At 41.2% G+C, this 27,738-nt stretch overlaps 1 pseudogene; it reads left to right on the forward strand.

Moving 5' to 3' along the window:
* The first annotated feature begins 19,935 nt into the window (after positions 1–19,935).
* On the forward strand, positions 19,936–27,086 carry LOC135969921 (large ribosomal subunit protein eL29-like; annotated as a pseudogene).
* Positions 27,087–27,738: the final 652 nt, after the last annotated feature.

A 27,738-nucleotide genomic window follows, 5' to 3' on the forward strand; every position in this document is an offset into this window, starting at 1 on the left:
ATGTGGTTATATGATTTGGAAAGCTTAAATTCAGATTACTGCATGTATTTATGTACAAAAATGGTCTGGAAATAATATGCATTGAGCTGTTAGTAGTAATTATCTTTGGGGATGGAATTTTCTTTCTACTTTAGCATAACCATTTTATTCGAATTTCTTACAATGCACATGGGTGCTTCTAATCCGAAAACAACATAACACAAATGTCATTTTTGAAAAACAAACTCTGAGAACCTGGAAACCTAAGCACAGACAATACTATAGTGAATGTCCTTAGCTGTGTATCTAATTTTTTGTGTGTGCTACTAAAAGGATATTTCTGTTGGATGAATTCTTTTTTTTTTTTTTTTTTTTTTGAGACAGAGTCTCACTCTGTCGGCACGGGCTGGAGTGCAGTGATGCGATCTTGGCTTACTGCAACCTTCTCTTTGATTAAAGCAATTCTCCTGCCTCAGCTTCCTAAGTAACTGAGATTACAGGCACCCACTACCACACCTGGCTAATTTTTGTATTTTTGTTGTTGTTAGAGATGAGGATTCATTACATTGGCTAGATTGGTCTCAAGCTTCTGACCTCAAGTGATCTGCCCACCTCAGCCTCCCGAAGTGCTGGGATTACAGGCATGAGCCACCACGCTGGCCTGTTGGACACATTCTGAATAGTGGAATTGCTGGGTCACAGAGTGTGAACATTTTTAGTATTCCTAGACTGCCCTCCAAAGAAATTGTAACAATTTTCTTTCCTACCAACAATGCTTTTGAGAGGACCTGCTTCACACATCTTCCTGATACTGATATCATCAAAAATTGGATCTATGCCAATCTAAAATAAGAAAAATATTTCATTATTTTATATTTATTTATTTATAAAGTTGACCATTTTTCATATATTTATTAGTTATTTGGAATTCCTCATCTATGAACTTTCTATTCATATATTCTGACCATTTTTCTACTAAATTATTTGGCTTTATCTTATCTTATGGATTGATTGATTGATAGATTGAGATGGGGTGTCACTCTGTCATCCAGGCTGCAGTGCAGTGGCACAATCTTAGCTCACTGCAGCCTCTATGTCCTAGGCTCAAACGATCCTTCTGCCTAACTCTCCCAGGTAGCCAGGACTACAGGCACTTCATCTTATTTTTAAAGCTCTTTATATATGAGGAAAATTAGGGCTTGTGTTCCAACATTTTTTTCAACTTTTTACTTCGTTTACTGAGTTTTTTTTTTTTTTTCTCGTGCTACAGAAGTTTAAATATTTTTATGAAGTCCAAATATCAGTCTTTTCCTTCAAGGCTTCTGGATTTTATTTATATTATGTTTGAAAAAGTCTTTCCTACTTTTGAGTGAGATTAAGAAAATTTTTACAAGTGCTTTTTTTTCTAGTACTGTTATGGTTTCCTTGTTTTATCTCTCAATTTTGTTCCATCTGAAATTAATTTTTATATGAAGAATTAGTTCATGTCACCTTTCAGATATACTCTTCAGGAATATATTTTTTGACATTTTATATGTGTTCTTTAATTTTTTTTTTTTTCACAAACAGAATCAACAGGCCTAAGCCCAAATATGTGATCATTGTTAAAATGCACTCCTTCCAGCATGTCTAATGATTTCCAAGTTTGTCCCGATTGAACTATGTTTATGACTTACTCTTCTTACAACTAACATCAACACATTCTTTTTCCATGTATATATATTCAAATCATGTTCAAATACCAATGCACAGAGATACTGGTGCTGTTGGAACTAAACAATGCACTCATTTGAAATGTTCATTCATGAGCTCAAGTACAAAAGTCAAAATTCCGGGGGTTTAGTAGTGTCAATGCATAATGTCCAAAAACTCTATTTATTTTAACACTAAACAGACGAGAGGAGAGACTGCTGTCAGTCAATTGCATAAAAGGAGATCAATGCTACAACAGGGGTCTAAACCAAGAACCCAGCTTTCCTGAGAAAGCCACAGAAAATGTCACAGAGGTTGGTTAGAAAGACCAGCCCTTTAGGTTGGTCTTAAAATTGAAGAGGGTTTTAAGAATGTATTTGAAGATTTGGCATCTGTTTTCAGGCAGAGAACCAAGTGTGTGTAGGTGGTCAGTCTACAAGAGGCTCCCTTCACCTTGATACCATCTTTCTCTACCCCTTTCAATCTCTCCTCATCAAAGAAAGGAAGGATCTGCTGCCAGCCACGTGAATCTTGCTAATAATTGATTATTTGTCCTCATTCACAATAAAAATATTAATCCAATTCTGAATATGCATTCTACACCTTGTCTTTAATTGTGTAACAAAAGGTTTTCTGGCTGGGTGCAGTGGTTCACGTCTGTAATCCCAGCACTTTGAGAGGCCAAGGCAGGAAGATCACTTGAGGTCAGAAGTTTGAGACCAGCCTGGCCAACATGGTGAAACCCCATCTCAACTAAAAATACAAAAATTAGCCAGGTGTCGTGGTGCATGCCTGTAATCCCAGCTACTTGGGAGGCCGAGGCACAAGAATCACTTGAACCCAGGAGGTTGCAGTGAGCCAAGTTCGGGGCACTGCACTCCAGCCTGGGTGACAGAGCAAGACTCTGTCTCAAAAAAAAAAAAAAAAAAAAAGAAAAGAAAGAAAAGAAAAAGAAAAAAACGTTTTCTGTCCTTAAAGGAACTTCAGATAAAAGCAAAGCAGTTCAGGAGATCTAACATGAGATGGCTCAGTGAACTGAGTTAGTGTTTTGTTTGGTAGCCGGGGGTTTCAGGTAGCCTCCTCACCTGAAGAAGGTAATCCTCTCCTTTTTGTCAAGGTCTGGAGACTTCCTTCACAGTAGGCCACCTTCTTCCACATCTTCCCAGTTGCGTTTACAGTTAGTTTTCCTTCCTCAGCCCAAAACTCCTACCTCTCTCCTATTCCCAATACATATAAAAGCATTAGTATACAGCAGAAGTATTTTTTCAATATGATTTAAGAGTTTAGTTTTATTTTCTCTACTCCCTGAGCCCCAGGTCTCTGCACATTTGAAACTAATTAAAAGATTTGTATACCAGAATTCTTAACTTAGCAACCATAAGTATATGTCCCTGAACCTCCTATATAACTGAGAAGTGTGTGTCAAAAGACATAATTACAACAAATTGAGGTTAAAGATCTCAGCTGGCTTTATTTGCAAGTCTAGGATCAGGCAACACTTCATTCCATAGAATAGAACAAGTGTTGCAATGAATTGAGCTTGTATTAGTCGGGGTTCTCCAGAAGGACAGAACTAATAGGATACATATATATATAAAGGGGAGTTTATTAAATATTAACTCATGGCTGGGCACAGTGGCTCACACCTGTAATCCCAACACTCTGGGAGGCTGAAGCGGGTGGATCACAGGGTCAGGAGTTCAAGAACAGCCTGGCCAACATGGTGAAACCCCGTTTCTACTAAAAATACAAAAAATTAGCTGAGCGTGGTGGTGGGCGCCTGTAGTCCCAGCTACTCGGGAGGCTGAGGCAGGAGAATCGCTTGAACCAGGGAGGTGGAGGTTGCAGTGAGCCGAGATCATGCCACTGCACTCCAGCCTGGCAACAGAGCAAGATTCCATCTCAAAAAGAAAAATAACCAATAACAACAGTACACCTTTATATAGATCAAACTGTTAATTATCTCCAGGAATATTTTAACTTTGTTAGTAATGTCTATAATATTTTAATTGTTAATGTGCCACATGAATTCCTTTTATAGCTGAGATAAAAGGTTATTATTCGATGCTGGTTGAAATTAGGAATTTTGTGATTTTTGTCTAGCTCTTGAGAAGTAACTACCTTACCCTGTTATATCAGGTAGTCTATTGTTTAATTTTTTTTTTTTGAGATGAAGTCCCGCTCTGTAGCCCAGGCTAGAGTGTGGTGGCTTGATCTTGGCTCACCGCAACCTCTGCCTTCCGGGTTCGAGTGATTCTCTTGCCTCAGCCTCCTGAGTAGTTGGGATTACAGGCATACGCCACCGCGTGGCTAATTTTTGTATTTTGTATTTTTAGTAGGATAGGGGTTTCGCCATGTTGGCCATGCTGGTCTTGAACTCCTGACCTAAAGTGATCTATCAGCCTTGGCCTCCCAAAATGCTGGGATTACAGGAGTGAGCCACTGTGCCCGGCCCTACTGTTTCACTTTTATGCATTAGGCTTTCCTATGCATTTCCAGGAACCTATTATGATACAAGTAGACTGCTCAGATATATTTTTTCCCCTCTAGCCCAATGCTATCCAATAGAAATTTATTGCAAGCTACATATATAATTTTAAATTTTCTAGTAACTACATTTTTAAAAGGAGCACGTGCAATTAATTTTAATGCGATATTTTATTAACCCAATATATCCAAAATATTATCATGTGAACATGTAATGGATATAAAATTATTAATGAGATATTTTACATTCTAATTTCTACACTAAATATTTTAAATCTACACTAAATATTTTAAATACTTACAGCATATTTCAATTTGGGTGCTAAATTTTCAACAGTTAAAATGTGTTCTACCAAAGCAATAAGGTATGTATGTATTTAAAGGGACAGCTCTGCTTCAGTTTTTATTTTTTTATTTATTTATTTTATTTATTTATTTTTTTTTTTGAGACGGAGTCTCGCTCTGTAGCCCAGGCTGGAGTGCAGTGGCCGGATCTCAGCTCACTGCAAGCTCCGCCTCCCGGGTTCACGCCATTCTCCGGCCTCAGCCTCCTGAGTAGCTGGGACTACAGGCGCTGCCACCTCGCCCGGCTATTTTTTGTATTTCTTAGTAGAGACGGGGTTTCACCGTGTTAGCCAGGATGGTCTCGATCTCCTGACCTCGTGATCCGCCCATCTCGGCTTCCCAAAGTGCTGGGATTACAGGCTTGAGCCACCGCGCCCGGCCTCTGCTTCAGTTTTTAAACGTAAGTTAAAATTAATTTAAAACATCACTAGTGTGACCAGTCACACTTGCACATTTCAGGTGCTCCAGAGCTACAAGTGACTGGTGGCTGCAATGTTGGGCAGTGTAGATATAGAACCTTCCATTGGACAGCTGTGGTCTAGACATTGAGCTCCAGGCAGATACAATCTCTTACTCATCTTTGGAGCTCTATGACTTAACAGTGCCTGTCACACAGTAGGAACTCCATAAATGAAGAATCCATTCATAGATCCCGGACTGAGGTCATCATGAGTAGCACACTGATGAAGGGTGAAAAGACACACCTTCACAACATGGCCATGGATGGCCCTGTTTACCTCCTCCTGAGCAGGACAAATAGTTAATATACGTGAAGGGATTTTGTGTTTGGTGTTGCAGACAGCAAATTATTTGTGGAATCTATTTGTTCTTCCCAACTGACTTAATATAAAAAAGAATTTTCATGATGGAATTTTAGACTCAAGATTGTCTTTGGTACAAGGCAGGAACCCGGTGTAACTTGGGACTAGGGGACTGACACAGTGGTTGTCTGCTGGGGGCAGGAGGGGGCAGCAGAGAGCCACCAGGGTGGTTGGCTCTGGGGAACCCAAAAGATGATGGATGAGTGGGAAAATGGAGTGTTAGGGTGAACCCAAATCACAAACTCATAGATCAAAAGGAAAGCCAGGCTAGAAAGCCAAACCAGGATGGAATCAATGTATAAGAAAATATGCGGCCGGGCGCGGTGGCTCAAGCCTGTAATCCCAGCACTTTGGGAGGCCGAGACGGGCGGATCACGAGGTCAGGAGATCGAGACCATCCTGGCTAACATGGTGAAACCCCGTCTCTACTAATAATACAAAAAACTAGCCGGGCGAGGTGGCGGGCGCCTGTAGTCCCAGCTACTCCGGAGGCTGAGGCAGGAGAATGGCGTAAACCCGGGAGGCGGAGCTTGCAGTGAGCTGAGATCCGGCCACCGCACTCCAGCCCGGGCTACAGAGCAAGACTCCGTCTCAAAAAAAAAAAAAAAGAAAATATGCTGGGAATCTGTGGTTTCCCTTATCACTTCAGTAGGAGATTTGACCTTTACTTTCTTTCTACTTAAATTGTAAACAAAACGAAGAAAATTGGCCAAGTGTGGTGGCTCATGCCTGTAATCTCAGCACTTTGGGAGGCCAAGGCAGAAGAATCATTTGAGGCCAGGAGTTTGAAACCAGCCTGAGCAACATAGTGAGACCCCCATCTCTATTTTTTTTAATAATAAAAAAAGAAAATTAAAATTGCTGTTCACCACACAGAATTTTTGGTAATTTGTATAGCCAAATCACTGAGTTAACTTTTTGGTGTATTTCCTTCCAAAATAATCATCATTTGTTTTATAAACTCCTTAAAATTTTTTGTGTGTAATTCTGGGTTTCAAGGGGAATGCTTCTAGCTTTTGCCCATTCAGTATGTAATGTTGGTTGTAGGTTTATCATAGATGGCTCTTATGATTTGAGGGATGTGCCTTCAATACCTAGCTTATTGAGAGCTTTTTTTTTTTTGAGATGGAGTCTCGCTCTGTCGCCCTGGCTGGAGTGCAGTGGCCTGATCTCAGCTCACTGCAAGCTCCGCCTCCCGGGTTTACGCCATTCTCCTGCCTCAGCCTCCCGAGTAGCTGGGACTACAGGCGCCCGCCACCTCGCCCGGCTAGTTTTTTGTATTTTTTAGTAGAGACGGGGTTTCACCGTGTTAGCCAGGATGGTCTCGATCTCCTGACCTCGTGATCCGCCCATCTCGGCCTCCCAAAGTGCTGGGATTACAGGCTTGAGCCACCGCGCCCGGCCTTATTGAGAGCTTTTAATAGGAAGGGGTGCTGAATTTTATCAAAAGCCTTTTTCTGCATCTATTGAGATGACCATATAATTTTTGTCTTTAAGTTCTAAATTTATGTAATGAATCACATTTTCTGATTTGCATATGTTAAACTAACCTTGCATCCCAGGGATAAAGCCTACTTGATCGTAGTGGATAAGCTTTTTGGTGTGCTGCTGGATTTGGTTTGCCAGTATTTTCTTGAGGATTTTTGCATCAGTGTTCATCTGGCCTGAAGTTTTCTTTTTTTGCTGTTTCTCTGCCAAGTTTTAGTTTCAGTATGATACTGGCCTCATAGAATGAATTAGGGAGGAGTCCCTCCTCCTCAAGTTTTTGGAATAGTTTCAGTAGTAATGAACCATCTCTTCTTTGTATATCTGGTAGAATTTGGCTGTGAATCCACCTGGTCTGGGCTTTTTTTGGTTGGTAGTCTATTTATCACTGATTCAATTTCAGAGCTAGTTATTGGTCTGTTCAGGAATCCGATTTCTTCCTGGTTCAGTCTTAGGAGGGTGTATGTACCCAGGAATTTATCTATTTCTTCTAGATTTTCTAGTTTGTGTACACAGAGGTGTTCATAATATTCTCTGATGGTTGTTTGTATTCCTGTGGTGTCAGTGGTAATATCCCCTTTGTCTTTTCTAATTTATTTTATTTGGATCTTTTTTTGTTTTTTCAAGTCTCAATATCCTTCAGTTTAGCTTTGATTTTGGTTATTTCTTGTCTTCTGCTAGCTTTGGGGTTGATTTGCTCTTGGTTCTCCAGTTCTTTTAGTTGTGATGTTAGATTGTTAAATTGAGATCTTTCTAACTTTTTGATGTGGGCATTTAGTGCTATAAATTTTCCTCTTAACATTGCCTTAGCTGTGTCCTAGAGATTCCGGTGTGTTTTATCTTTGGTCTCATTAGTTTCAAAGAACTTCTCGATTTCCGCTTAATTTCATTATTTACCCAAAAGTCAGTCCCATTAGTTTCAAAGAACTTCTTCATTTCTGCTTAATTTCATTATTTACTCAAAAGTCATTCAGGAGCAGGTTATTCAATTTCCATGCAATTGTATAATTTTAAGCTATTTTCTTAGTCTTGAATTCTATTTTAATTGCACTGTGGTCTGAGAGAGTGGTTGTTATGACTTCAGTTCCTTTGCATTTGCCGAGGAGCATTTTACATCTGATTATGTGATTGAATTTAGAGTATGTGCCACGTGGCGATGAGAAGAATGTATATTCTGTTGTTTTTGGGGTAGAGAGTTCCGTAGATGTCTATCAGGTCTATTTGATCCTGTGCTGAGTTTAGGTTCTGAATATCTCTGTTAATTTTTTGCCTGGGCGATCTAATACTGTCAGTGGAGTGTTAAAGTCTCCCACAATTATTGCGTGGGTGTCTATGTCTCTTTGAAGGTCTCTAAGAACTTATTTTATGAATCTGTGTGCTCCTATGTTGGGTGCATATATATTTAAGAGAGTTAGGTCTTCTTGTTGAATTTAACCCTTTACCAATACGTAATGCCCATCTTTGTCCTTTTGATCTTTGCTGGTTTAAAGTCTGTTTTGTCTGAAATTAGGATTGTAACCTCTGCTTTTTTCTGTTTTCTGTTTGCTTGGTAGATTTTTCTCTGTGCCCTCTGTCATCACTCCTATTCAATATAGTATTGGAAGTCCCGCCCAGAGCAATCAGGCAAGAGAAAGAAATAATGGGCATCCACATAGAAAGAGAGGAAGTCAAAATATCCCTGTTTGCAGATGACATTATCCTGTATCTAGAAAACCCCATGGTCTCAGCTCAAAAGCTCCTTAAGCTGATAAACAACTTCAGCAAAGTCTCAGGATACAAAAATCAATGTATAAAAAATCAGTAGCATTCCTATACACCAACAACAGTCAAGCTGAGTCAAATCAGGAATGCAATCCCATTCACAGTTGCCACAGAAAGAATAAAATACCTAGAATAAAATACCAGCTAATCAGGGAGGTGAAAGATCTCCACAATGAGATCTACAAAATACAGCTCAAACAAATCAGAGATGACACACACAAATGGAAAACATTCCATGCTTATGAATAGCAAGAATTAACATTGTTAAGATGGCCATACTGCCTAAAGCAATTTATAGATTTAATGCTATTCCTATCAAACTACTGACGACATTCTTCACAGAATTAGCAAAAAAACTTTAAAAATTCATATCAAACCAAAAAAGAGCCTGAATAGCTAAGGCAACCCTAAGCAGAGAGCACAAAGCTGGAAGCATGATGCTACCTGACTTTATACTACAGGGCTACAGTAACCAAAACAGCATGGTACTTATAAAGACAGATACATAGACCTATGGAACAGAGTAGAGAGTCCACAAATAAGGCCACACACCTACAGCCATCTCATCTTAGACAAAGCTGACAAAAACAAGCAATGGGGAAAATACTCTCTATTTAATAAATGGTGCTGGGAGAACTGACTAGCCACGTGCAGAAGATTGAAACTGGACCCTTTTCTTACACCTTATACAAAAATCAACTCAAGACGGGTTAAAGACTTAAACGTAAAATCTCAAACTATAAGAACTCTAGAAGACAACATAGGCAATACCATTCTGGATGTTAGAACGGGCAAAAGTTTCATGAAAAGCAACTGCAACAGAAACAAAAAAATGACATTGACTGGAAGCCTTATTGATAACAACAAAAAAGAAATAAATTGACAAATGGGATCTTATTAAACTAAAGAGCTCCTGCACAGCAAAAGAAGCTATCAATAGAGTAAACAGACAACCTACAGAATGGGAGAAAAATTTTGCAAACTATGCATCTGACAAAGGTCTAATATCCAGCATCTATAAAGAACATACAAATTTACAAGAAAAAAATAACCCCATTAAAAAGTGGGCAAAGGACATGAACAGACACTTCTCAAAAGAAGACCTACATGTAGGCAACAAGCATATGAAAAAAAGCTCAACAGGCCGGGCGCGGTGGCTCAAGCCTGTAATCCCAGCACTTTGGGAGGCCGAGACGGGCGGATCACGAGGTCAGGAGATCGAGACCATCCTGGCTAATGCGGTGAAACCCCGTCTCTACTAAAAAAATACAAAAAAAACTAGCCGGGCGAGGTGGCGGGCGCCTGTAGTCCTAGCTACTCGGGAGGCTGAGGCAGGAGGATGTCGTGAACCCGGGAGGCAGAGCTTGCAGTGAGCCGAGATCCCGCCACTGCACACCAGCCTGGGTGACAGAGCAAGACTCCGTCTCAAAAAAAAAAAAAAAAAGAAAAAAAGCTCAACATCATTAATCATTAGAGAAGGTTGAATCAAAGCTACAATGAGATACCATCTCACACCAGTCAGAATGGCTATTACTAAAAAGTAAAAAAATAACAGATGCTGGCAAAGTTGTGGAGAAGAAGGAACACTTATACATTGTTAGTGGGAGGGTAAATTAGTTCGACCTTTGCAGAAAGCAGTGTGGCTATTCTTCAAAGAGCTAAAAACAGAACTACCATTCAACCCAGCAATCCCATTACTGGGTGTATACCCAAAGGAATAGAAATCATTTACCATAAAGACATGCATTTGCATGTTCATTGCAGCACTATTCACAATAGCAAAAACATAAAATTAACCTAAATGCTCATCAATGGCAGACTGGATAAAGAAAATGTGGTACATATACACCATGGAATACTATGCAGCCATAAAAAAGAGGATGAGATCATGTCCTGTGCAGGAACTTGGATTGAGCTGGAGGCCATTATCCTTAGCAAACTACTGCAGGAACAGAAAACCAAATACCTCATGTTCTCACTTATATTTAATAAGTGGAAACTAAATGAGGAGAACACATGGACACATAGAGGAGACCACTGGGGCCTAGTGGAGGGTGGAGGGTGGGAAGAGGGAGAGGATCAGGAAAAATAACTAATTAGTACTAGGCTTAATACCTGGGTGACCAAATAATCTGTACAACAAATCCCCATGACATGAGTCTACCTATTTAACAAACCTGCACATCAACCCCTGAACTTAAAAGTTAAAAACAACAACAAAACCTCAAACAATTTAATATTCTGTGAACATCTTTTCACTTCTTTAAATTTCTTAGTATTTTCTTTCCTTCCTTCCTTCCTTCTCTTTCTTTCTTCTTTCTTTCTTTCCTCCTTCTTTCCTTCTTTATTTTTTTGAGACAATGTCTCTCTCTGCCACCCAGGCTGGAGTGCAGTGGTATGCCCATGGCTCACTGTAGCCTTGACCTCCTAGACTCAAGGGATCCTCTTACCTCAGCCTCCCAAGTAGCTGGGACCACAGGTGCTTGCCATCACGCCCGGCTAATTTTTGTAATTTTTGTAGCGCTATGTTTCCAGGGCTGGTCTCAAACTCCTGGGCTCACATGACCCTCCTGCCTTGGCTTCCCAAAATGCTGAGATTACAGGTGTGAGCCACCCTGCCCGGCCAGATTTCTTAGCATTCTTTTTTTTTTTTTTTTTTTTTGAGACGGAGTCTCGCTCTGTCGCCCAGGCTGGAGTGCAGTGGTGCGATCTCGGCTCACTGCAAGCTCCGCCTCCCGGGTTCACGCCATTCTCCTGCCTCAGCCTCCCGAGTAGCTGGGACTACAGGCGCCCACAACCGCGCCCGGCTAATTTTTTGTATTTTTAGTAGAGACGGGGTTTCACCGTGGTCTCGATCTCCTGACCTTGTGATCCGCCCGCCTCAGCCTCCCAAAGTGCTGGGATTACAGGCGTGAGCCACCGCGCCCGGCCCCTTAGCATTCTTATATACTTTTTTTTCCCCCCCCTAAACAGGTAGGGTCTTGTTGCTATGTTGCCTAGGAAGGACTTGAATTCTTGGGTTTAAGGGATGGGATCCTTCCATCTCAGTTTTCCCAGTAGCTAGGACTACAGGCATGTGCCACCATGCCTGGCTGGCTCTTATATATATCATTTCTAATGGTAGCCTTATCTCTGGTGTGAATTTGCTCTGCTTGATTTAACCAAATGCCAATTAGAAGACAGTAGGATTTTTCTAATTTTTCATCATTTTAAACAACATACATCCTAGGTACATCTTTGTGTGTATCCATGGTGATTTTCCTTAGAATAAATTCCTGAAAGTAGAATAGTAGGCACAGAAGGACATATCTGTAAGTTTTTGCCTTTGAATTGCCAAATCCCACTCTTGGAACAGCTGTAAGAGTATACACACTTCCTCTGCTGCTCATTTCCTCAAACCCTCACCAACTTTGGGTAGTATTAAAAACAAACAAACAAAAAACAGCCTACCACATTGGCTGGGCATGGTGGCTCACTCTTGTAATCCTAGAACTTTGGGAGGCCAAGGAGGGCAGATCACTTGAGGTCAGGTGTTTGAGACCAGCCTGGCCAACATGGTGAAACCCTGTCTCTACTAAAAATACAAAAATTAGCCAGGTGGGGTGGCATGTGCCTGTAATCCCAGCTACTTGAGAGGCTGAGGCAGGAGAATTGCTTGAACCTGGGAGGCAGAGGTGCAGTAAGCCAAAATCGTGCCACTGCACTCCAGCCTGTGTGACAGAGCAAGACTCTGTCTCAAAAGAAATAAACAAACACAAACAAACAAACAGAAACCCCCCCTCAAAAACAACCTACCACAGCAAAAAAAAAAAAACAAAAAAAAACACACACAAAACAAAACAAAAAACACAAAACAAAAAACCTAACAGCTTTACTAACCTGATTGATGAAAAAAAAGGCATCTTATTTTTTAAAATATCATTTCTGTGATTACTGCAGGTATTGAACTTAAAAAAGAGTTTTGTCATCTCTCTCTCTCTCTCTCTCTCTCTGTGTGTGTGTGTGTGTGTGTGTGTGTGTGAGAGAGAGAGAGAGAGAGAGAGAGAGACAGCTGCTTATTTTTGTCATTATTCATTTTTTTTAGGGTTGGTCAAATGAAACAAGCGATTTTTAATGAATGAAGTTTGATAGAAGTAATTTCAATCCAAAAGAATTAAGTTTTTTTTCTTTTTTTGTAGGTTTTTTTAAAAAAATTCTTTATTATACTTTAAGTTCTAGGGTACATGTGCACAATGTGCAGGTTTGTTACATGGGTATACATGTGCCACATTGGTTTGCTGCACCCATCAACTCGTCATTTACATTAGGTATTTCTCCTAATGCTTTCCCTCCCCCAGCTCTCCACTCCCTGACAGGCCCCAGTGTGTGATGTTCCCCGCCCTGTGTCCAAGCGTTCTCATTGTTCAATTCCCACCTATGAGTGAGAACATGCAGCGTTTGGTTTTCTGTTCTTGTGATAGTTTGCTGAGAATGATGGTTTCCGGCTTCATCCATGACCCTGCAAAGGACATGAACCCATCCTTTTTTATGGCTGCATAGTATTCCATGGTGTATATGTGCCACATTTTCTTTTCTTTTCTTTTTTTTAGACCTAGTTTTGGAGTGCCATAGCACGATCTCAACTGACTGCAAACTCTGCCTCCTGAGTTCAAGTGATTCTCCTGCCTCAGCCTTCCTGAGTAGCTGGGACTACGGGCATGCACCACCATGCCCAACTAATTTTGTATTTTTAGTAGAGATGGGGTTTCTCCATGTTGGTCAGGCTGGTCTTGAACTTCCAACCTCAGATGGTCCGCCTGATTCAGCCTCCCAGGGTGCTGGGATTATAGGCGTGAGCCACTGCACCTGGCCTGTGCCACAGTTTCTTAATCCAGTCTGTCATTTATGGACTTTTGGGTTGGTTCCAAGTCTTGGATATTGTGAATAGTGCGGCAACAAACATACATGTGCATGTGTCTTTATAGGAGCATGATTTATAATCCTTTGGGTATATACCCATTAATGGGATCGCTGGGTCAAATGGTATTTCTAGTTATAGATCCTTGAGGAATTGCCACACTGTCTTCCACAATGGTTGAACCAATTTACACTCCCACCAACACTGTAAAAGTGTTCCTATTTCTGCACATCCTCTCCAGCATCTGTTGTTTCCTGACTTTTTAATGATCACCATTTTAGCTGGCATGAGATGGTATCTTATTGTGGTTTTTATTTCCATTTCTCTGATGACCAGTGATGATGAGCATTTTTTCATGTGTCTGTTGGCTGCACAAATGTCTTCTTCTGAGAAATGTCTGTTCATATCCTTTGCCCACTTTTTGATGGTGTTGTTTGTTTTGTTCTTGTAAATTTGTTTAAGTTCTTTGCAGATTCTGGATATTAACCCTTTGTCAGATAGGTAGATTGCAAAAGTTTTCTCCCATTCTGTAGGTTGCCTATTCACTCTGAAGGTAGTTTCTTTTGCTGTGCAGAAGCTCTTTAGTTTAATTAGATCCTATTTGTCTATTTTGGCTTTTGTTGCCATTGCTTTTGGTGTTTTAGTCATGAAGTCCTGGCCCATGCCAATGTCCTGAATGGTGTTGTCTAGGTTTTCTTCTAGGGTTTTTATGGTTTCTAAAACCATAAAAAAAAATTTAAGTCTTGAATTAATTTTTGTATAAGGTGTAAAAAACGATCCAGTTTCAGCTTTCTACATATGGCTAGCCAGTTTTCCCAGCACCATTTATTAAAAAGGGAATCCTTTCCCCATTTATTGATTTTGTCAGGTTTGTCAAAGATCAGATGGTTGTAGATGTGTAGTGTTATTTCTGAGACCTCCGTTCTGTTCCATTGGTCTATATATCTGTTTCGGTAGCAGTACCATGCTGTTTTGGTTACTGTAGCCTTGTAGTAGAGTTTGAAGTCAGGTAGCATGATGCCTCCAGCTTTGTTCTTTTTGCTTAGGATTGTCTTGGCAATGCAGGCTCTTTTTTGGTTCCATACGAACTTTAAAGTAAATTTTTCCAATGCTGTGAAGAAAGTCATTGGTAGCTTGATGGTGATGGCGTTGAATCTATAAATTACCTTGGGCAGTATGGCCATTTGCACGATATTGATTCTTCCTATCTATGAGCATGGAATGTTCTTCCATTTGTTTGTGTCTTCTTTTATTTTGTTGAGTAGCATTTTGTAGTTCTCCTTAAAGAGGTCCTTCACATTCCTTGTAAGTTGGATTCCTAGGTATTTTATTTTCTTTGAAGCAATTGTGAATGGGAGTTCACTCATGATTTGGCTCTCTGTTTGTCTGTTATTCGTGTAGAGGAATGCTTGTGATTTTTGCACATTGATTTTGTATCCTGAGACTTTGCTGAAGTTGCTCATCAGCTTAAGGAGATTTTGGGCTGAGACGATGGGGTTTTCTAAAATATACGATCATGTCATCTGCAAACAGGGACAATTTGACTTCCTCTTTTCCTAATCGAATACCCTTTATTTCTTTCTCTTGCCTGACTGCCCTAGCCAGAACTTCCAACACTATGTTGAATAGGAGCAGTGAGAGAGGACATTCTTGTCTTGTGCTGGTTTTCAAAGGGAATGCTTCCAGTTTTTGCCCATTCAGTATGATATTGGCTGTGAGTTTGTTATAAATAGCTCTTATTGTTTTGAGATACATTCCATCAATACCTAGTTTATTGAGAGTTTTTAGCATTAATGACTGTTGAATTTTGTCAAAGGCCCTTTCTGCATCTATTGAGATAATCATGTAGTTTTTGTCACTGGTTCTGTTTATGTGATGGATTACATTTATTGATTTGCATATGTTGAACCAGCCTTGCATCCCAGGGATGAAGCCAACTTGATCATGGTGGATAAGCTTTTCGATATGCTGCTGGATTTGGTTTGCCAGTATTTTATTGAGGATTTTCACATCAATGTTCATCAGGGATGTTGGTCTAAAATTCTCTTTTTTTGTTGTGTCTCTGCCAGGCTTTGGTATCAGGATGATGCTGACCTCATAAAATGAGTTAGGGAGGATTCCCTCTTTTTCTACTGATTGGAATAGTTTCAGAAGGAATGATACCAGCTCCGCTTGTACTTCTGGTAGAATTTGGCTGTGAATCTATCTGGTCTTGGACTTTTTTTGTTGGAAGACTATTAATTATTGCCTCAATTTCAGAGCCTGTTATTGGTCTATTCGGAGATTCAACTTCTTCCTGGTTTAGTCTTGGGAGGGTGTATGTGTCCAGGAATTTATCCATTTCTTCTAGATTTTCTAGTTTATTTGCCTAGAGGTGTTTATAGTATTCTCCGATGGTAGTTTGTATTTCTGTGGGATCGGTGGTATCCCCTTTATCACTTTTTATTGTGTCTATTTGATTCTTCTCTCTTTTCTTCTTTATTAGTCTGCTAGCAGTCTATCAATTTTGTTGATATTTTCAAAAAACCAGCTCCTGGATTCATTGATTTTTTTGAGGGTGTTTTTGTGTCTCTATCACCTTCAGTTCTGCTCTGATCTTAGTTATTTCTTGCCTTCTGTTAGCTTTTGAATTTGTTTGCTCTTGCTTCTCCAGTTCTTTTAATTGTGGTGTTAAGGTGTTGATTTTAGATCTTTCCTGCTTTCTCTTGTGGGAATTTAGTGCTATAAATTTCCCTCTACAAACTGCTTTAAATGTGTTTCAGAGATTCTGGTACGTTGTGTCATTGTTGTCATTGGTTTCAAAGAATATCTTTACTTCTGCCTTCATTTTTTAATTTAATCAGTAGTCATATAGGAGCAAGTTGTTCAGTTTCCATGTAGTTGTGCAGTTTTGAGTGAGTTTCTTAATCTTGAGTTCTAATTTGATTGCACTGTGGTCTGAGAGACAGTTTGGTGTGATTTCTGTTCTTTTACATTTGCTGAGGAGTGCTTTACTTACAATTATGTGGTCAATTTTAGAATAAGTGCAATGTGGTGCTGAGAAGAATGTATATTCTGTTGATTTGGGGTGGAGAGTTCTGTAGATGTCTATTAGGTCCTCTTGGGGCAGAGCTGAGTTCAAGTCCGGAATATCCTTGTTAACCTTCTGTCTCGTCTATCTATCATCTATCTCGTCTAATATTGACAGTGGGGTGTTAAAGTCTCCCATTATTATTGTGTGTGAGTTTAAGTCTCTTTGTAGATCTCTAAGGGCTTGCTTTATGAATATGGGTGCTCCTGTATTGGGTGCATATATAGTTAGGATAGTTAGCACTTCTTGTTGAATTGATTCCTTTACCATTATGTAATGGCCTTCTTTGTGTCTTTTGATCTTTGTTGGTTTAAAGTCTGTTTTATCAGTGACTAGGTTTGCAACTCCTGCCTTTTTTTGCTTTCCATTTGCTTGGTAGATCTTCCTTCATCCCTTTATTTTGAGCCTATGTGTGTCTCTGCATGTGAGATGGGTCTCCTGAATACAGCACACTGATGGGTTTTGACTCTTTATCCAATTTGCCAGTCTGTGTCTTTTAATTGGGGCAATTAGCTCATTTACATTTAAGGTTAATATTGTTATGTGTGAACTTGATCCTGTCATTATGATGTTAACTGTTTATTTTGCCCATTAGTTGATGCAGTTTCTTCATAGCATCGATGGTCTCTACAGTTTGGCATATTTTTGTAGTGGCTGGTACCAGTTGTTCCTTTCCATGTTTAGTACTTCCTTCAGGAGCTCTTGTAAGGCAGGCCTGGTGGTGACAAAATCTCTCAGCATTTGCTTATCTGTAAAGGACTTTATTTGTCCTTCACTTATGAAGGTTAGTTTGGCTGGCTATGAAATTCTGGGTTGAAAATTCTCTTCTTTAAGAATGTTGAATATTGGCCCCTACTCTCTTCTGGCTTGTAGGGTTTCTGCTGAGAGATCCACTTTTAGTCTGATGGGTTTCCCCTTGTGGGTAACCTGATCTTTCTCTCTGGTTACCCTTAACATTTTTTCCTTCATTTCAACCTTGGTGAATCTGATGATTATGTATCTTGGGGTTGCTTTCCTCGAGGAGTATCTTTGTGGTGTTCTCTGTATTTCCTGAATTTGAATGCTGGCCTGCCTTGGCTAGGTTGGGGAAGTTCTCCTGGATAATATCCTGAAAAGTGTTTTCCAACTTGGTTCCATTCTCCCCTTCACTTTCAGGTACACCAATCAAATGTAGATTTGCTCTTTCCACATAATCCCACATTTCTTGGAAGGTTTGTTCATTTCTTTTTACTCTTTTTTCTCTAAATGTGTCTTCTCACTTTATTTCATTAATTTGATCTTCAGTCACTGATACCCTTTCTTCCACTTTATCAAATCGGCTATTGAAGCTTGTGCATGCGTCATGAAGTTCTCGTGCCATGGTTTTCAGCTCCATCAGTCGTTTAAGGTCTTCTCTACACTGTTTATTCAGTTAGCACTTCATCTAACCTTTCTTTAAGGTTTTTAGCTTCCTTGCAATGGGTTAGAACATGCTCCTTTAGTTTGGAGAAGTTTGTTATTACTAACCTTCTGAAGCCTACTTCTGTCAACTTGTCAAAGTTATTCTCCGTCTAGCTTTGTTCCATTGCTGGTGAGGAGTTGCGACCCTTTGGAGGAGAAGAGGCACTCTGGTTTTTAGAATTTTCAGCTTTTCTGCTTTGGTTTCTCCCCATCTTTGTGGTTTTATCTACCTTTGGTCTTTTATGTCAGTGACCTGCAGATGGGGTTTTGGTGTGGATGTCCTTTTTGATGATGTTGATGCTATTCCTTTCCGTTTGTTAGTTTTCCTGCTAACAGTCAGGTCCCTCAGCTGCAGGTCTGTTGGAGTTTCCTGGAGGTCTGCTTCAGACCCTGTTTGCCTGGGTATCACCAGTGGAGGCTGCAGAACAGCAAATATTGCAAAACAGCAAATATTGCTGCCTGATCCTTCCTCTGGAAGTTTTGTCCCAGAGGGGTTCCCGCCTGTATGAGGTGTCTGTCAGCCCCTACTAGGAGGTGTCTCCCAGTTAGGCTACACAGACGTCAGGGACCCACTTGAGGAGGCAGTCTATTCATTCTCAGAGCTCAAACGCCATGCTGGGAGAACCACTGCTCTTTTCAGAGCTGTCAGACAGGGACTTTTAAGTCTGCAGAAGTTGTCTGTTTCATTTTGTTCAGCTATGCCATGCCCACAGAGTTGAAGTCTATAGAGGCAGTAGCCTTTGCTGAGCTGCATTGGGCTCCACCCAGTTTGAGCTTCCTGGCTGCTTTGTTTACCTGCTCAAGCCTCAGCAGTGGCGGATGCCCCTCCCCCAGCCTGGCTGCAGCCTCGCAGGTCGATCTCAGACTGCTGCGCTAGCAGTGAGCAAGGCTCCATGGGCATGGGACCTGCTGAGCCAGGCACGGGAGAGAATCTCCTTGTCTGCCGGTTGCTAAGACCATGGGGAAAGCACAGCATTTGGGCGGAAGTGTCCCATTTTTCCAGGCAGAATCTGTCATGGCTTCCCTTGGCTAGGAAAGGGAAATCCCCCGACCCCTTGCACTTCCCAGGTGAGGCAATGCCCCACCTTGCTTTGGCTTGCCCTCCATGGGCTGCACCCACTGTCCAACCAGTCCAATGAGATGAACCAGATACCTCAGTTGGAAATGCAGAAATTGCCCATCTTCTGCATTGATCACAGTGGGAGCTGTAGACCAGAGCTGTTCCTGTTTGGCCATCTTGGAACAGAGACTCATTATTTATTTTTTACAAGATTTTTCTTATAGAATTTTGTAGGTAGTTTCTACATAGTAAGGATATTAACCCTTTATTATACATGCTGTAAATATTTCCCATTGTACATTATTTGCCTTTTCATTGTTTTTGGCATGTGATTTTTCAGAAGGTTTTATTTTATAAAATAAATTTTCTATTGTGAAATAATCTTTGGAATAATTTTAGATTTTCAGAAAAGTTGCAAATATAATACAGAGAGTTCCTGTATACCTTCACCCAGCTACCTGTAATTTTTTTTCCCAGCCACTAGATTACCAAGGATCCCCTAATATTAACATCTTACATGGCCATGGTACATTTGTCAAAACAAAAAAAAATCCCATAAGGTTTTAAATGTTCGTGGCTCCAGAGAATTGAGCCTTGTTCATGGTTCCAGAGAAAGAAGAAACTGATACAACCTTCATCTTCCTGTAATGAAAAATTTTGTTTAAAGTTTGGTTGATTAAACTTGGCTCACTGCACCTCTGCCTCCCAGGTTCATCCTATTTCTGCCAACCATGATTTTATGTATTTCCCTGTGAGAGTACCAATGTCTATTTAATTCATAATCTTTTGAAACGTATCATTAATAGTTTATTAATAGTGCTGTAGAACTCATTTTATTACGAATAGCTTTTCTCTTCTAGTATCAATCCCTTCGGGAGTCACATGTTATGGTGCAGACATGGCCAAGTCCAACAACCATACCATACACAACCAGTCCTGAAAATGGCACAGAAATGGCATCAAGAAGCCCTCATCACAAAGATATGCATCTTTTAAGGGGGTGGACCCCATATTCCTGAGGAACATCTGCTTTTACAAGAAGCACAACAAGAAGGTCCTAAAGAAGATGCACGTGCCAAGGTTATCAAGGCCGTTGTAAAGCCTGAGGAGGTTAAGCCCAAGATCCCAACGGGCATCAGCTGTGAGCTCAATCGTCTTGCTTACATTACCCACCCCAAGTGTTAGATGCAGAGGCAGATAAGGAGGTCCCTAGAGAACCTCTGACCCACCCCACAGGTGTTTACATCAGATGCTTTTGTGCAGATGAGGGAACCTGCCCATGGTCTTGTCTGTGTATGCCTGCAATGGACTGGGAACCCACCTGTGCACTGGGAGAATGGGGTAGAGCCATGGGAATTTCGCACCTTGGGCAACAGGGAGGAGGCTGGCCTCTTCAGCTCGTGTGGTGGCATGGAATCATTTTGTGACGTGGGGGCCTGTTAGCAGGACCCCTCTTGCTTTGCTGAAAGGTTTTTTTTCTTTTCGCTCAACACTTTTCACTTTACTCACCAGTCAATGTGCCTAATCTTTCCCAGTCTTGTGACAAGAATCTGGTTTTAGCTGAACTAAGGAGCAAAAATTCTGCAACATTTTGGTGCCTGAACAGGGACTTGAGGAAGGGTGAGTAAGATGTGAACCAAAACATCTTTTTCCCTTTTGCTTCTAAGCCTTTTTGTCCTCAGACTTTTTCTGATGGTAAAGGAAACTGTGCACCACCTGACCTCAGTGACTGCAAGATCGTGCAGGATGGATGGGCGAATAGCAGCTCCCTGCTCCCCTCCTGGCTGGGGCTGGGGCTCCCAAGGGTGCTGAATGGCACGTTGGCCAGCCCGGCTATGCATCCATGGAGTCTTCCCCTTCCCTGGCCTAGGGGGCCAGCTCCATCAGACAGCAATTAAGTATCTCTCCCTGTTGCAGGAATCCATATGCATAAGAATAAAAGGTTCTTCCAAAGGCATCTTTTTCTTTTCTCCACCCTGTGGCAGTTAACACAGCCCTGCATTTAAGCTTTTTTTTTGTTTTGCTTTGTTTTCTTTTTCTCTACCAGGTCAGAAGTTAAATTTTAAGTGAGACTTTTTTTTTTTTCCTTTTTAGAAAACATTTTACTAGGCCAGGACCCCAACTAACACAGCTAATATTCTCTGTGAAGTTTTGATTATGAAAAAGGATTTAGGCCGGGCGCGGTGGCTCACGCCTGTAATCCCTGCACTTTGGGAGGCCGAGGCGGGCGGATCACGAGGTCAGTAGATCGAGACCATCCTGGCTAACACGGTGAAACCCCGTCTCTACTAAAATACAAAAAATTAGCCGGGCGCGGTGGCGGGCGCCTGTAGTCCCAGCTACTCCGGAGGCTGAGGCAGGAGAATGGCGCGAACCCGGGAGGCGGAGCTTGCAGTGAGCCGAGATGGTGCCACTGCACTCCAGCCTGGGCGACAGAGTGAAGACTCCGCCTCAAAAAAAAAAAAAAAAAAAAAAAAAAAAAAAAAAAAAAAAAAGAAAAAGGATTTGCCAGGTTTGTCTTAAGCTGTAGCCAATCTGGTGTGCTTTGCATACCTTTCCGTATGGTCAGCAGCAAACTTTGCTGCAGCTCTCCATCTTGTTTTACATCTTTGGAAGTGTGACCTGTAACCACAAGGCAATGCTTTATTTTAGCATCTGCCATTTTACAATGGCAGCCTAGATTCAATCCTGGCTTAGGGAATGAGTTCTTTCTGGTTTGACATCCACATGACTTCTTGTCATTTGTTGATTCTTTTCCCCTCCATGAACTGCCTTGGATTTTCCTTTCTCTGTCAGAAATATTGGCTGCTTGGCACGGCTAAAGTTGGATAACAAGGGATTTAAAAGGACTTTCTTAAAGAGTGCTCATCTTCATTAAAAGTGGATATCCAAGTTATGAGTATATTTAAAAAGCCTTTAAGTTTTTCTCTTCTTTTTTTTTTTTTGAGATGGAGTTTCGCTCTTGTTGCCTAGGCTGGAGTGCAATGGCATGATCTCAGCTCACCACAATCTCCGCCTCCTGGGTTCAAGTGATTTTCTTGCCTCAGCCTCCCAAGTAGCTGGGATTACAGGTATGTGCCACCATGCCTGGATAATTTTGTCTTTTTAGAAAGATGGGGTTTCTCCATGTTGGTCAGGCTGGTCTTGAACTCCCAACTTCAGGTGATCCACCCACCTTGGCCTCCGAAAGTCCTGGGATTACAGGTGTGGCTCACACCCAGCTATGTTTTTCTCTTCTTGAATCTTGTTTGCTGGAAAAAGGTTTTTTCTTATTAACTGAAATATTTTTCTTCATTTGCCTTACCACTCTTAACGCAAGCATGAGAGGGGAGAGACTTCTGTTTTACTCATGGATCCCTGGGAATTAAAGGCAGATGGATCCCTTTCAAAATCTGTTTTTGCCTCCCAGCTGTATTTGTGTATTAGGCCCTAAAAATGGCATATTTTCCTAGCCTTGTTCTTAAAAGGCTCCACCCAGAAGCCAATAATCCATTTAGGAGATTGGCAAATGTATGGCTACTGGATTTTCTTTTACCTCTCTGTTTAGTAGTACATGTATTGTGTATGTGATGTCTATAAAAAGAGCTCTAACTTATTGACTTAAAGAAGGATAAACACTTGGATCAAATAGTTTTTAAAGGGAATATAAAAGCTATAGTACCTTTTAGTTCATGTGACTTTAATCTTTGAGAAATAAAAACAGCCTTAAAGATTATTGGTAAAATGCAGATATCGTCAAAATGTAAATTTTTGCCTGGGGTTAAAGGATTGTTTTGAATTAGCTAAGATAAAGCTAAAAGTTTAAACAAGTTATGGAAGGTTTCTAAAAAATTGATCTTGCAAAATAAATTCTCTTTGTGAACGTTGACTAAATTCAAAAGAGTTATAAAAGTTTTTTGCTTTTTAAAAAATTTTTGAGTCACCATTTTGGCAAAATAAATAACTTATGGTAATCTGGAATTCTGTTTTATAACATCAACTGTTTTAAACCTCTAACATATTTAACAGGCTTCCCAAAAATCAAACTTCAGTTTCAAAATTGTCTTTCCTGACACTTAGCTTTTGGATGCTACAGAGGGCCCCTGGAGCATTCAGAAGAGAGGTAAACAGGATTAGTTGACATGTTTAGGTACATGGGATTCCCAAAATGATGTTTAATCTTCAAGTTATATTTTAGGACCTAATATTAATACATGTTCCAAAATTATATGGGCTTTAAAAAATTCTAATGTCTAAGTATATGCTATCAATAACAATTAAGGTTGTTACGTATTGTAAATCACGAGGATAACCAAATTTCTTTGTCAATCATGTTTCTGATGATAACTACCCTGGACATTTTGTTATTCACAGACCATGGTTGTCTTGTTTTAATCCTCCTCAAAAGATGATTTATAATCAGCTATAGAACTTTGACAGGTGCTCTCAAATGGAGGTTTCTGATAACTTTGGAGATTATGACATTGGAATAAAGGAAAAACACACAGAACTCATGAAGAGCTGAAATGTTCATGAATATCAAGCAAAACAAGAATTAACCGAATTGACTAAGTTAATAGAAAATTAAAGGAATCTTTTTGACTTTTGCTTGGAACATTGCTGATCCTTATTTTCTCAGAGTCAAGGATACTTATTTTGAACTATTTATGGCCTTTAATAATTAAGTAAGCTGGCCGGGCGCGGTGGCTCAAGCCTGTAATCCCAGCACTTTGGGAGGCCGAGACGGGTGGATCACTAGGTCAGGAGATCGAGACCATCCTGGCTAACATGGTGAAACCCCGTCTCTACTAAAAAATACAAAAAACTAGCCGGGTGAGGTGGCAGGCGCCTGTAGTCCCAGCTACTCAGGAGGCTGAGACAGGAGAATGGCCTGAACCCAGGAGGCGGAGCTTGCAGTGAGCTGAGATCCGGCCACTACACTCCAGCCTGGGCGACAGAGTGAGACTCTGTCTCAAAAAAAAAAAAAAAAAAAAAAAATAATAATAATAATTAAGTAAGCTATACTCCTGTGAACAAAATTTGGAGCATGTTTGTCTCTCTTTCTCTGCCTGGCTTCTCTGGAATTTGTTTTGGTTTTTTTCTTTTGGAGATGGAGTTTTGCTGTTGTTGCCCAGGCTGGAGTGCAATGGTGTGATCACAGCTCACTGTAACCTCTTCCTCCTGGGTTCAAGTGATTCTCTTGCCTCAGCCTCCTGAGTAACTGGGATTACAGGCACCTGCCTCCATGCCCAGCTAATTTTTGTATTTTTAGTAGAGAAGGGGTTTCACTATGTTGGCTAAGCTGGTCTCAAACTCCTGACCTTAGGTGATCCACTCACCTTGGTCTCCCAAAGTGCTGGGATTACAGGCATGAGCCACCACGCCAGGCCCAGGATTTGGAAACTAGTTGTGAGTATTCTTAACTTATGGCAATATAGTTTCCATTAGTGCAATAAGAATCCATTTTCTTTTGCAACAGGATGCGATTGGAGAAACTGGTTGTTTTACCAAAGCTTTGACTGGATGAGTATGCTTCCCTTTAAGGGTCAAGTTCAACTTGCAGACATGATAAAAGCCCCTCGGGAAAACTGGCCTCATACCTTGTCTTCACAGTCCCTGTACAGGGTTCCTAACCTGTGGTGAGTAATGTCACATTCCAACAGGCCAGGAACCACATGCTCTTGGGACCTCAAGAAGGGAGGAGTTTACCCAACTCACAGGTATTTGAAGGTACAAACCCATGCCTGGGCTCAGCTTTAGAAAGTCCTATGTGAGATTCCTTGTGGAACAGAGTTTCATCAAAGCCAGTCTAAAAGGGCTACTTTATGCAAATAATCAGGCCAAGTATTAGACTAAAGTCTATTTGCAAACAACTCAGTCCTATCATGGTATGTTTTTAACAAAATGAGGACCGAAGAGAGAGAAATTATGTTTTAAAATTTATCATACATTTGTCATTAAATTCTAGACTCATTAGTTGTTTTTAAGTTCTTGCCTACATTTTATACTAATCGTGCTTATTCTTTTGAACTAACCAGTAATCCCTGGCTGCAACTCGGAAGGAACAAACGGGATGGATGATGTAAAAATCTGGATCAATATTCTAGTTCTGAGCAATTAGCCTGTGAATTCTGCCAGGTGATGGGAATAAATAGAATGTCCATCAACTGGAGGTTTCCTTTTTGGGAAAGTAAGACCAAGGGAGTTAACTAAAGCCAAGCCCCACATACGCAAATCTCAGCAAGCATAACTATAGCCACCAATTATCTGGGCATGTCACAGGACATCCTTTTCTCTCCCTGTTGGAGGATGGCTCAATTCCATAGTTTCACCTTAGTGTTCAATTTATGATAAGGAGTCCATGCAACACTGCCTCCCCCTTCCAGAGAAACATTTTTGTCCCAAACTCAACTCCAAGCTTCGGGTTGAAGCCCTAGGAAATAAAACTGGATCTGAGGGATCCAGAGGTAGATGATAATGGAAGTTAAAAGGCACAGCAGAGTGTGACTGAGTCCTGCTGATTAAGCCAAGCTTCCTGTTTCATGGATAAAGGTTATGCTAGTATCCGTGGCATAAATGAGGTCTAGAAAACTCGAAGACTACTGACGGCAGAGGAGATATGGCATATGTTGGTAAGAGCGGATATTCTTACCCCCGAGGCCCCCCTGTTAACATGTGTGAAAGCCACTTTGACACCCATGGGTGGCACCCTGTCACAGTTGCCAGGAGGAACACCTCGCTTTCTCTCTCGTGTACCCTGGATATTTTCTAGGAAGAGAAGGGAACGTGTACCCTGGATATTTTCTAGGAAGAGAAGGGAACCTGGGATGCCTCGCTCCCCTCTTTCTAAACGAGTAGCCATTCATCTTCAGTCTGTACCCCTTTCAAATGCATCCTGAAGCCCTGGGGCTCCTTTGAAAAAAAGAAAACCTTCTTTTTTCCTTTTTCCTCCTCTGTGCTCTCTTCACTGATAGGTAATTGTGTCTCTGTACTACAATACCTTCTACTTGGATACCTCTTCCAAACTGGAAAAAGTTAATTTTCCAAACCTTAAACTCATTGACTTAGGACTGGGCTTGGGGAAAGAGAAACCAGAAGCCTGACATGCTGGCAAAAGGGTAAAAGCTTTTTATTATCAGTCGGGCTTTTGGCCTGCTTCTTCTTGTGCAAACTGGTGAAAAGCCTTGTGGTTTTTGAGCTGTCCTTACCCTCCCTTATTTCATTTTGAGACATGTTTCCTAATAACCCAGGTTGTCTTTTCTCACCTTCAGGCCCTCAAACTCCAAATGATCATGCAACTTGGGACTTGGACAATGGCCCCTTTTCCTGGGGACCCTTAGATAGGCCTCTGAGGGAGATCTCACTGCCGTTATCCCAAAACAGCGCCTACTGTCAGCATGAAGCAGTTAAGATCGGTCTTCATCCTTATCCTTATCTTAATCCTTATTCTAAAGGCAGTTAGATGGACTTCTTTAGAGGAGGAAATAATAGATGCAGGAGGCAGATATGGGGAGGGGTCCCTGGAGAATCTCTGACCTGCCCCACAAGTGTTTACATCAGATGCTTTTGTGCAGATGGGGGAACCTGCCCAGGGTCTTGTCTGTACCTGCCCGCAATGGACCAGGGACCTGCCTGTGCACTGGGAGGATGGGGTGGTGCCATGGGAAGTTCACACCTTGTGCTGGAGGAAGAACCTGGCCTCTTCAGCTCATGTGTGGCGACCTGAAATCAATCTGTGAAGTGGGGGCCTGTTAGCAGGACCCCCTCTCACTTTGCTGAGAGTTTTTTCTTTTTTGCCCAGTAAACTCCACTCTACTCACCCTTCAATGTGTCTGCATGCCTAATCTTTCCTGGTTGTGTGACAAGAACCTCGTTTTAGCTGAACTGAGGAGCAAAAATTCTGCAACACAGCTTGGGAATTGTGCTTGTGCCTGCATTGCCAAGGGTCTCAGACTCTGCCAGCCAAAAGCCAAGGCCAAGTATCAAAGCAAGGCTTAGGCTGCAGCTCCAGCTTCAGTTCTAGCTTAGACTCCAAAAGGTGTCCAGGCTCTCACAAATGCTTCAGAGTAGAGACCTTTGTCTGCCAATATGAGGACAGAGGACTGGTGTGATCCCTGGGCTGCCATTTGCATGGGGCTGATGTCCTCCAGTGCTATTTGTACAAATAAACCCAAGGCAGGGGGACAAAAAGTACTACAAATAACCATGTTTCTACAGGCAAAGGCATTCAGAGTTTTGAGTTTGAAGTGCTTTAGAGTCTGGTAACTCTACCGAAGGCTTCAATCTGTGGTTCTTTCTCATATGGTCCCATCTAGTGACCTACTCACCCTACTGTTAGGCTATCTCACCTTCTGGGGTTAAAGGGCAAGAAAGGCGAAGTGTGCCTAACATCATCTTCATAGGGAGTGATATGCTATTAAAACACTTCTCTAAAGAGAGCTATCATCTTTCTCTTTCTGAATTACAGCTTCCTGGGGGATAGGTTGATGAAGAAGCATTTGGTCTAACATGGTCTTTTCCTAGAACCAAGTAGAATTACCTTAGTTAGTTGGATGGAACAGTGAACCAGGGTCTGAGGCTGGAGCTCCTGGTGCCTGCTCTAGCCCAGATGAGCCCTGAGGCTTTGTGGAAGTCGCTTCTCCTCTTGGGGCCTCCTTTCCTCCTCTGCAAAGCAAGGAGGCTTCAATGATCTCTTTCCGGCTGGAGATTTTCTTAGTGATTC

This window comes from Macaca fascicularis, chromosome 3, assembly GCF_037993035.2.
Source record: "Macaca fascicularis isolate 582-1 chromosome 3, T2T-MFA8v1.1".
NCBI lineage: Eukaryota > Metazoa > Chordata > Mammalia > Primates > Cercopithecidae > Macaca > Macaca fascicularis.